The sequence below is a fragment of the Macrobrachium nipponense genome, chromosome 9 (assembly GCF_015104395.2).
Source record: "Macrobrachium nipponense isolate FS-2020 chromosome 9, ASM1510439v2, whole genome shotgun sequence".
In the NCBI taxonomy this organism is placed as follows: Eukaryota; Metazoa; Arthropoda; class Malacostraca; order Decapoda; family Palaemonidae; genus Macrobrachium; species Macrobrachium nipponense.
In genome coordinates this window covers 6,533,695-6,546,194 of record NC_061110.1, presented here as the reverse complement: position 1 = coordinate 6,546,194, position 12,500 = coordinate 6,533,695, and the positions used below count along the sequence as shown (strand labels likewise).

General features: G+C 35.5%; 1 protein-coding gene across 1 annotated transcript in view; it reads left to right on the top strand.

The window, feature by feature from the left end:
- Positions 1–12,500, top strand: part of LOC135218600 (calpain-9-like) — a 390,351-nt gene that overhangs the window by 236,807 nt on the left and 141,044 nt on the right. The window lies entirely within an intron of this gene.

Below are 12,500 nucleotides of genomic sequence, written 5' to 3'. Positions count from 1 at the left end.
AATAGACGCTGCATTATCGATGCTGGTGCGTAGTGGATTAATGTCCTGTGTGCTTTCCTTATTTTTCCTGGTATAGTTTTGGGCATATTAATCTACCTCTGCTTGCTCTTTCTGATATTTTTTAGTTCCATGATATTTTCTGCTATTCCTTCTATCTGTTTCCATGCCTGAATTATCATGTAGCGTTCTCTTCTCCTTTCTAGACTATATATTTTAAGAATTGTAGTCTTTCCCAGTAGTCTAGGTCCTTAACTTCTTCTATTCTAGCTGTAAAGGACCTTTGTACACTCTCTATTTGTGCAATATCCTTTTGATAGTGTGGGTACCATATCATATTGCAATATTCAAGTGGACTACGAACATATGTTTTATAAAGCATAATCATGTGTTCAGCTTTTCTTGTTTTGAAGTGCCTTAACAACATTCCATTTTTGCTTTACATTTTGCCAACAGAGTTGCTATTTGATCATTGCATAACATGTTCCTATTCATCATCACACCAAGGTCTTTAACTGCTTCCTTATTTGTGATGGTCTCATTATTAGGTCCCTTATATGCATATAGCTTTCTTTCTCTGTCTCCATAATTTATTGATTCAAATTTATCAGAGTTAAATACCATCCTATTTACCTCTGCCCAATCATATACTTTGTTAAGGTCTCTTTGTAGAGCGTTCCTATCTTCATCACAAGTAATTTCTCTACTTATTCTTGTGTCATCTGCGAAACTACTCACTAACCGAATCCTTAACATTATTGTCTATGTCTTCAATCATAATAACAAACAGTATTGCAGCTAACACCGTACCTTGCGGCACACCGGATATTACCTTGGCTTCATCCGATTTCTCGTCGTTTGCAATAACTATCTGTTTTCTGTTGTTGTAAAAATTCTTTTAACCATCTTCCTACTTTATCCACGATATTGTGTTTTCTAATTTTCTTCGCTAATATATTATGGTCTACTTTATCAAAAGCTTTTGCAAAGTCTAAATAAACCACATCTGTTTTCATTTCCGCTTTTTCATATTTTTGAATATGTTTTCACGGTGGACTAACAGTTGGGTTTGTGTACTTTTTCCGGGTACGAAACCATGTTGTCCTTTATTAAACAAATTATTTTTTATTAAATGTTTCATAATATTTTTCTTCATTACCCTTTCATACACTTTCATAATATGTGATGTTAGACTCACAGGCCTATAATTACTTGCCTCTAGTCTTGATCCACTTTTGAAAGTAGGGGGTAATATATGCTAATTTGTGCTCATCATATATCTTGCCTGTATCTACACTTTGTCTTAATAATATTGCAAGTGGCTTTGCGATAGAATGAACTACTTTCTTTAACAAATAGCAGGAATTCCATCTGGCCCTGCAGCAGCTCCATTTTTAATTTCATTAATAGCCTGCACAATATCAGCTTCATTAATATCTATGTCAGCTAAATATTCACTATTTTCATCCCTTACTTCTATATCATTATCTTCATTATCTATTCTAGGGTGAATACTCTCTTATATCGTTCTGCCAGTATGTTGCAAATTTCCTTTTTTTCATTCGTTAATCTCCCTTCAATTCTCATAGGGCCTATTTCTATTCTTCTTTTATTCATCTTCTTCGCATATGAGGTATAATAGTTTGGGGTTTTGCTTGATATTTAATAGGGTTTTTTCTTCCAAGTCCCGTTTTTCATTTTCTTTTGATTGTATAATCTTTTGTTCTGCATTTTCTATCTTACTTTTTAGTTCTATTACTTTCCTTGCATTTTTTTCTTTTGCAAGACCTTTTTTCCCATTTTCTGATTTTCTGGGACAAGATCCTTCTGTCTCTTGGTATGCATGAATGATGTTTACTTTTCTTCTTCGGTATATATTTTTCCACTATTATCTCCAATATATAATATCTCCGTATTTTACCCTTATGTCATCACTTACGAAAATGTTATCCCAATCTTTGTTTAATTCTTCATTAATTTCTGACCATTTTATATTTTTACTGTAGAAGTTGTATTTTCCATATCCTTCCCACTTTTTCATTTCTTGCTTATCTCTATTTTCACTTGCTTTGGAATGAACTGTTAATTCTATGACATTATGGTCTGAAATACTCGCATTATAAACTATTATTTCTAACATAATTCATCTCGTTCACAAATACTAGGTCTAAAGTATTTTCCTTTCTTGTTGGCGAGGGATTTATTGTTTGAATGTTGTATTCTAGTAGCATATCTAATAGCTTTTCAAATTGCCTCTTATCTTCTGCACTACTATTACTCTCTTTTTTATATGTATAAGTACAACCACAATCTCCTATTCGTTCTTCCAGAGAGAGAGAGAGAGAGAGAGAGAGAGAGAGAGAGAGAGAGAATTTTGAGTTGCTAGAAGGAGAGAGAGAGAGAGAGAGAGAGAGAGAGAGAATTTTGAGTGCTGGAAGGATACATAAAGACCTAAAAACAGATAAGGTTTAGGTATCCACTGAGGTTATGGAAAGAAAAAATAGAGAGAGAGAGAGAGAGAGAGAGAGAGAGAGAGAGAGAGAGATTTTGGTTTGTGGAGGTTGCTATTTCACAGGAGCACTGGAGCGTCAAGCTTTGCGTGGAAGAGCCAGTCACGACCCCACCCTTCCTGCCGTCGAGGCCTGGCTCGATTTTGCTTCCTGGTTCGTTGTTGTTTTTCTTCGTTGTTCTTCTTGCGTGTGGGGAGAGAGAGAGAGAGAGAGAGAGAGAAGGGTTGGGGTCCACTAACAGGGGGAGAGAGAAAGAGAGAGAGGAAACTTTCTGCATAATGCCTCTCAATTTTGGATCATCATGAATTTGGTTGCTAGGAATAGAGAGAGAGAGAGAGAGAGAGAGAGAAGTAGGGGTTGGGGTCCAGTGAGAGAGAGAGAGAGAGAGAGAGAGAGAGAGAGAGAGAGAGAGAAGTAGGGTGGGGTCCAGTGAGATAGAGAGTGAAGGAAAAGTTAGACGAGAGAGAGAGAGAGAGAGAGAGAGAGAGAGAGAGAGAGAGAGAGAGGTTGGGGTGGGGCCAGTAAGATAGAGAGTGAAGGAAAGGGTAGTCTAGTGAGAGAGAGAGAGAGAGAGAGAGAGAGAGAGAGAGAGAGAGAGAGAGAGATAAGTAGTGGTTGGGGGTCCAGTGAGATAGAGAGAGAAGGAAAAGTTTAAAGCTAAGTAGGAGTTTGGGGTCCAGAGAGAGAGAGAGAGAGAGAGAGAGAGAGAGAGAGAGAGAGAGAACTGAAGGTGTTGGAACGAGGGTTGAAAAGCTAAAGACAGGTGGTAAATGATTTAGGGGGCCCACTGAGAGAGAGAGAGAGAGAGAGAGAGAGAGAGAGAGAGAGAGAGATGTAGGGTTAAGGGGGTGGAGAAGAAAAAAAAGAGGAAACTGTTTTGCTGTATAGAGAGAGGTAACATGATTTTGTTAGGAACTGGGGGCTGGAGAATAGCGAACAGAGAATGGGTTACTATTGAGGGCATATGAACGTCCACTATAGGAAAAAAAGACGCCACTGGAAGGGAGAATGGGGTCTCTGGAACCATTTACCAATGGGCTTTAGAAATGGGTTTGAATGGGAGTCACGGATTTACTCTGCAGCCGAGTTCTGTTTGGTTAAAACCCGATAATGGCGTGGCCATCATCCTCTTGTGTGGACGTGTCTATCACTGTGTGCGTTTTAGTCTATGTGGCATACGTGTGCTTTGTGTGTTTGCATTTGTATATGTAAGTATTCAGCTGTATCAGTTTTTTTTGTATACTTTTCGAAATCTGTTTGTTTGTAACTGATTTGCTTCAGTGAAGGCCCTTTGTGTCAAAGTAGAAGGTGTTTTAGCAAGATGGAAATGGGTCAAATCTGTTAGATTCTCGTTGATGTTTTCAGTGAAGGCCCTTTGTGTCAAAGGATGGAGCCCAGGCAATATGGATATGTGTCAGATCTATCAGTCTCTCACTGACATTTTTTTCAGTAAAGTTCCTTGACAAAGAAAGGTTTCCTGCAAGATGGAAATGTGTCAGATCTGTTAGTTTTTCACTAATTTTTTTTCAGTAAAGTCCCTTGTCAAAGGAAGGTGTTCCTGCAAGATGGAAAATGTATCATATCTGTTTGTTTTTAACTGATTTTATCAGTGCAGGTCCTTTCTATCAAAGGAAGGTGCTTTAGCAAGATGGAAATGTGTCGGATATTTTAGTTTTTCATAGATTTTATCAGTGCAGACCCTCTTTGTCAAAGGAAGGTGTTCCAGCTTACCGCCTTTTTAACACTGTAACACAGATTATTATTATTATTATTATTATTGTTATTATTATTATTATTATTATTATTTTATTATTATTATTATTATTAAACAAGCCCGCCTCAGGGAGCCATTGACCTGAAATTGACGCTTCCAAGGAATTTGTTGTTCATTTGAAAGAAGTTGCAGAAGGGCATAGGAGATACTGAAAGGAGAGATCAGTTATTAGAAAAGAAAATAGATTAACAAAATAATAAATAAATATAAAAATGTAGGTAAATGAAGCAGGATTACTTTAGGGCAGTAATGCATCGGATCTTTCGACTTTAGCAATTTATGACCCTAATCAAATATCTTAAATATTTCCATCCTGCCATCAGGGTCAATTTTCACTCCTCGATTTTCGTGAATATCTAGAAACTCCGTTATGGAAATTATACAAAAAAAAAAAAAAAAAAAAAAAAAAAAAGAAAAAAAAAAAAAAAAAAAAAACCTGATGCGATTTTTTCTGTTCTGCCTGAGTGCCTTCGCCCTGCAAATACCAATTAAACTTTTTTTTTTCTCTCTCCCTCTCCATAATTTAGGAAACTTTACCTGTCAAGTGATGCGTCGATCGTTATGGAAAAAATATCGTTGGAAAATATCACGGCCCCTTTTATAGAGGTCTGCATTAATTTCCATTCAGTGCGTCATAGAAAACGAAAGGATTTGGATGGAAAAAGAATAATTATTACCTTTATTAATTTTCAACATTAAAACTGAAAGGATTTTTGAAGAAGGAGTAATTTTTGTTTTGCGAATTTCAACATCGAATAGAATAGAACCAAATTACTGGAATGGATTCCTGGAAAAACAAAATTGATAATTAAAGAAAAATTCCTGGAAAAAATAAATTTTGAATTTTTTGTTTTCATTTTTTTTGAATGAGATTCAAATGGCGTTCATTGACCTGACGTGGGACGTTTACGAAAAATGAGACTGGAAACAAACACAAACAAACAAACAAATGAAGACTTTGTTTTGGGTTGAATCATTAAAAGGCTTTTGATGACGGAGCTCATACATAAGAGCTCGTTGAGTCTAGTCTCCTTAAGTGCTCGGAATGGAAGAGATCAGAATTTCTATTTGTGTGTCTGTCTGTTTACCTGTCTCCCTGTCTGTCTGTCTGTCTGGATAACAGACTTACTTTCCCCTGCCTGTTTACATTATCTTTCTGATTATATGTATTGATCGTTGTTTGTCTGTCTGTCTGTCTAGGGAAATAAAACAAATGATACACACACACACACACACACACACATGTATATATATATATATATATATATATATATATATATATATATATATATTTATGTTTGTGTGTATACATACATACAAACATACACTCGTGCACATAAAAGCAACATCCATCAGTATAACCTACATTATACATCAGTACATAATGTAGGTTAAGCTTTCTAGAAAATAAAATGGCAGAAAACGTTAAGCATAGATTAACCTACCAGTGAATTCAGTTCATTTCTCAAGACTGCAGCTTTAGAACTATTTGGCGACATTAAATCACAATTCTCAGCAACTCCGGTTGTAGATGATAATATGCCAGTCAGCAATAACAGGATTTTCTGTTGTAAAAGCTTAGATTACGACACCTAAGAATTCGGACGAGTTTTATCTAAAGGTGAAGATTTGTTTTTCAAGATTTTTTTTTATATATTCTGAGATGTCTTCCCTAAAGCTTCTTCCCCTTCCTATCCCCCTCCTCACCCCCCTTTTCCCCTACCCTCTCCTCATCTCCCCTTTCTTCCCCAAAGGCAAGTTAGAAGTAAAGTTTATATTTTCAAGTTTTCTTTCCACTCAGATGATGCCCAAATTCCCTCATTCCCTCCCCATCCCCTTTCTTCCCCTTCCCCATACCCCTCTCTCCCATCCCCATCCTCTCCCCCTCCCACCTCTCCCCCTCCCATGCCTCTTCCCCTTCCCCCGGACAAGTTAAAAGTAAATTTTTAATTTTTGAGAGTTCATTTTTTTTTTTTTTACTTTTAAGACGCTTCCGGTAAACCCCTCCCCTCTCCTCTCCCTGCCCCTCCCCTCCCCCTCCACCCCAGTGATTGCTGAGCATTTCCCCCTCCTCCATCAAACTTTCTATCCATAACCTTAAGTCACGAGGAAATCAGTACCTTCGCGCGTGACGGAACCATCGGAAGACGTCGCTGAATAAACGGGTCTAATATCTGTGACAGACTCTTTTTATTCACATTTTTTTTGTCTCTTTCTTTTCCTTATTGATTTACGTATTCACTGGTCTATTTATTTTCACTTACGCCTGCCTGGAGATTTCGTTGATTGGTAACCTGGGAGGAGAGTTGGTATCGAATCGGAAGCATGAGTCGTGAAACCAGAATTATTTATTTATATGTTCAGGAAAGTTGGGATGCCGAAGGCTGCAGTCAGTCATCTGTTTAAAAGAGCTGGTTTTGAGAGAGAGAGAGAGAGAGAGAGAGAGAGAGAGAGAGAGAGAGAGAGCAATTTAATCTTGTTCTGTTCTTCTTTTTCCCCTTACAAGCCCTCTCTCTCTTTTTTTTCTCTCTCTTTTTCTGTCTTTCAACATCTCTCCTCCTTGTATACTACATTGAGAACTGACAAAATATGCATTTACTGACATCTCTCTCTCTCTCTCTCTCTCTCTCTCTCTCTCTGTCTCTCTCTCTCTCTCTCTCTCTCCTCATCCACGCACATGCACACAGATACAAACGCTTCTTTTTCTTCTTCCAAAAGAAGTTTTCCGAAACAATCGCGCCATAAACACGCACCGTATGCAAAACATAACCTCAGGCAGTGTATAAAACAACAATCGTATGATTTACGAAACGTCCCAGAAAAAGTTAGAAATAGAAACTCGTCCTTCGGGGACCGAACGTAAACATAGAATTAGCTCTGATACGTCTCAAGAAATATTTTATATTAAATTATGTATCATATAAGAAACTTTATCTCGCGTTCTGGACAACACATTAACAATCCAATCCTTATCTTTCCTTTTCCCAGGAGGAAATCTGATTTACGAAGGAACGTCTTCGACGGAAATCTCTTTTATTTCCCCAATTAGTCTCGTTCCACCGTTCCACAGTTCCTGACACAAAAGGGGGAAAGTGGAACGGGACGGAAACAAAAGAATATCGAACTCAGAAGGAAAGGAATAACGGGGTTTCTTAAACGAAAGAACGCGAGATGACAGATGCGAAGAAAAAAAAAAAAAATTCAGCAAAGGAAAAGATGTAAATATGATTTGAAGATTAAATTTAGGAATTGTTAAAGAAATGGAATGATAATGAGAGAATATATATATATATATATATATATATATATATATATATATATATATATATATATATATATATATATATATATATATACATATATATATATATACATATATATATATATATATATATATATATATATATATATATATATACTAAAATATCGGCTCAGCAGTCTTTGAGCGACACTGACTCACCATACATCCCGTAGAAAAAAAGAGTGGTAAAATGAAAATAAAGAATGTTAAAGAAAAAATAAAAGTAAAAAAAGATAGAATAGAGGAATCTTTCCACCATGTTCCCAACGATAACAAGATGATGGGAGTCATATGTCAGTTGGACCGCTCCTATATAACCCTGTCGGTGAATAAACCACGGCAAATAAACCACGGAAAATAAATCTGTGAAAAGAAGGTAAAGTAAATAAACCACGGAAAATAAACCACGGAAAATAAATTTGTGAAAATAAACCACACTAAATAACCCACTGAAAATAAACCTCTTAAAATAAACCACTGTAAATAAACCACGAAGAGAAGCCACTACAAATAATTGAAAATAAACCAAGGCAAATTAGCCAAGGAAATAAACCCGTGAAAACAAACCACTGTAAATAAACCATGGAAAATGAACCCGGAAAATAAAGTGTTCATGAAAGAACAAAGGAGAGAGAGAGAGAGAGAGAGAGAGAGAGAGAGAGAGAGAGAGAGAAATGATAAAACGTTAAATATACCATCACAACATAGTGAAAACACTTTCCTAAGATATCCCCCCCCCCCCCCCGCTCTCTCTCTCTCTCTCTCAGAAACTGAACATACATTAAAAAATGCTTGAAGGAAGGAATACAATATTCTTTCCTCCGGGTTAAACGTTTCCTTCTTTTGTACTGAGGAAAAATGTGATGTCATTTTCCTCTTCCTCTTCCCTACTCCATTATCCGCGTCTCTCTCTCTCTTTCTCTCCTCTCTCTCTCTCTGCTCTAACCTTTGTGGCACCTTTTGGCACATTCTTATCTCCAACATGTATCTCACCAGTGACAGGGAACTCGTGTATCGGATGCGTTTATTTTATCTCTTTTTTGCTATTTTCTTTTCGTCTTTTAACATTCCAAGGATTTTACACTTAGTCAGAGTATATTGAAGTCAATGGAAGAATTTAAATAATATTATACAAGTATTTTTAATGCATTGTACAACTTAGTAATACCATTTGTAATTCACGTTTATTTTCGACAAAATTTGATATCAGGTGTTAAACTTACCGTCAGTTTATAATGAAATTTTAATGAACGATTTAGTTGTTGAAAAATTTTCCAAAGAAATATATATATATATATATATATATATATATATCTATATATATATATATATTATATATATATATATATATATATATATATATATATATATATGTATGTATATGTATATGTATATGTATATGCATATGTATATCTGAGGGGTCTATGTATATGTATATATGTATATATGTATATATATGTATATATATATATAGATATATATATATTATACATTATATATATATATATATATAGATATATATATATTATATATATATATATCTATATAATATTCAGAATTTAAGCTGTAAAATGTAATTTAAGTTAGTTCTCGTGAAATTTTTGATTAATTATTAATACACTTGAGAAATGTGCAGTTCTAAATTACCAGATACCTTACACGTATTGTATTAATATTGATCATAAAAAAGTCCCTTTTCTGTATCTCGATGTTGGAAATATTTAAGATAGGATTGTTGCCTTCAAGCAGAACCAATTATTTCTTTCATAATGTATTATTACTAGTGCATGTATATCTTGACCACTGAATGTTCAAGTTTACTGGTTGACAGCTGACTGAAATTTGTTTATGAAAGGGAGGTTTTTTCTCTACTCCCACAGTAACTATCACATGCATTTGATTAACAGCTTAGAGTATGCCTTGAATTTTTTATGGCTTCATATGATGAATTATCTGTGTTTACGAAAAAAAAAAACACTTTTACCGGTAAAATCTTGTTTCCAAACGTGAGAAGATTAATATTAGTTTAAGCCAGTTCTGTACTTATAAGTGAGATGAACTAACTGCTAAATAAAAAAAAGTTTCTCTTTATATCATAATTAGATAGAGATAATAGTATATATCTATTAATATATATGATATATAGGTATGTATATAATAACATATCATAATTATATATATATATATATATATTATTACTTATAATATATATATAATTATATATGAGTTAATATATAGGATAATATATATATTCAACTTTTTGTTTTGTTGGAAAAGCAATACTTCCTTTGTAACCTCTCTCTCTCTCTCTCTCTCTCCTCTCTCTCTCTCTCTCTCTCTCTCTCTCTTCTCGTGCGAATGGTTGTAGAAAAAACTTCAGAAAAAACCATTTCTCTGTCTGTCTGTCTGTCTGTCTGTCTCTCTGTCTGTCTGTCTGTCTGTCTCTCTCTCCTCATGTGAGTGGTTGCAGAGTAAACTTCAGATAAGACCATTTTACATCCATTGCTTGACAAACTTTCGTCGAAAAAGCCGTGATTCATTTGGGAAACAGGAAACCCTGGTACTGACTTTTAGATAGAACTGTATGTGTGTGTGTGTGTGTGTGTGTGTGTGTGTGGAGAGAGAGAGAGAGAGAGAGAGAGAGAGAGAGAGAGAGAGAGTAAAATGAAACAAAAGAGAATGAATGTCAAAAATGTTAACTCTGAAATGAGAGAGAGAGAGAGAGAGAGAGAGAGAGAGAGAGAGAGAGAGAGAGAGAGAGAGAGAGAGAGAGAGGAGAGAGAGAGTAAAATGAAACAAAAGAGAATGAATGTCAAAAATGTTCACTCTGAAATGAGAGAGACAGAGAGAGACAGAGAGAGACAGAGAGAGAAATAGAAGGGAGAAATAAATGGAAAGAAGAATTATTGGGTATTTCACAAAATAATCTTCAATGAAGATAATGACAAAAAGTACCTACCCCAAAATGATACACCACAAAAAAAACTAAATCAAACCTACATAGAGACATTACAGCTTTTAATTCCACTTTAAAGCGCCGCAAAAGTACGTTCGATTCGACATGGCTCCTCCTCGGTGATTCACGACAGTGTGCAAGACTTGGATGGGTCCAACCAAAAGAGGTCTCTCGTCTTCGGCGAATGGCATCGTGTTAATGCGAAGTTCTCCAGAGTTAAAGAAGAAGAAGAAGAAGAAGAAGAAGAAGAAGACAAGAAATAGAAGAAGGAAGAAGAAGAAGGGAGAGAAAATGGTTGTCGAAGCATGTAAACAGGGAAGAAGAAGAAGAAGAAGAAGAAGAAGAAACAAACAAGAAATAGAAGAAAAAGAAAAAGAAGAATTTGGGAAGAGAGAACAGGAGAAAATGGTTGTCGAAAAACGATAAAATAAGGAAGAAGAAGAAGGAGAAGAATCAGGAGAAGAAGAATTATAAAGACAAACGGAAAACGAACAGAGTCACGTCATATAAATTCATCTTTATTTTTTCATTTGATATATTCATCCACTTGTTTTTTTTATTGGCAGTATTTCTTTATTTAGATTTCAAATTTTCGGAAGCTGGTCTTACAGAGGACATTCGTAGCAAAGACAGTAAACCTGATAGGAGGTCTTGGGTTCGTTTAAACGCCTCTTAAGCGTGGTCTTCAATTTCGGTTTTATGGGGGCCAGGTCGAGCACGAACCCACAATTTTTTTTTCCTCGAAACAATGGTATGAATTCCATCTGGGGGTGCGGGGGGAAGGGGCGAGTTTTTAAAGGGGAAGTGGGAAGGGAGAGGGAGAGAGATAGCACTAGGAAATACTTTCTTTCCTGATTTTTGTAACTTTCTCTCTTAAATGCCTGTTCTATTTATTTAAGAATAAAAAGTTGATGTATTTTCATACACATATGTTTCAAGTTCGGCTGCCAAATTCACATAGATCAGTGGTCGCTGGTCTATCCTTAACCCGAAATCGATCGTATGGTGGGAAACAATTTTGGAATATTTTCTGAAGCATCCAATGACTTGTGAAATGAGTTATATACCTTGTAATTAGCTGACCTTGATGGGTTTGCAGCCAGGGTCAAAGAAGGCGAAGGGCTCGCAGCCTCATCCCATATTATGGTTTCTGAGAATATGACTTAATTGATTCCCAAACTGATCCATCACTTTGAGGGTAAAAGCCATTGGTGCAAGAAGTTAGGTAAATAAATGAATATATAAAGAGGGTAACTGGTAGAGTAGAATAATGATAAAGTATTGTTTTATGAATGAATAAATATGCACAGGTAATTTTCGTAAGTAAGGAATGCGATAAATTATCAATGCTTTCCAGCAAACTTTTTTTTTTACTTTATGCAAAAAAGTTTTTATGAATGAATAAATATCTATGGGTAATTTTAATAATTAAGGAAAGAGATAAATTATCAATCTTTTCTGCAATCTGAATGATTTTAATTAAACTATTTTCCGGATTACTTGCCATAGTAGTATTAAGGCAAACCAGATAATTAAGGTTGATATAAATAAAAAAAGGTAACCCATTTACCTGGAACAATCTTAGAATCTTTCTATACCACTGACAATTATTATAGAAATAGACCGAACTACCAGTAGCTTCAAATTGACCACTCTTTTTCTTCTTTTTTTTTTGAGGTAAGAACAGCTCTGACAAACTAACTGAACAGATGAAGAAATAGACTAATTATCTTGATGAAATCAACCATGTTCCCAGCAACACTGACCGAAGACTCTCTCTCTCTCTCTCTCTCTCTCTCTCTCTCTCTCTCATTGCACTGTTCCCATTACCACTAACCGCAGATTCCCTCTTTCACACACAAAATCTCTCTCTCTCTCTCTCTCTCTCTCTCTCTCTCTCTTCAACAGATACTAGACGATCGACCGTGATAAGAAAACACTCTACTCCCTACAATTCTGACT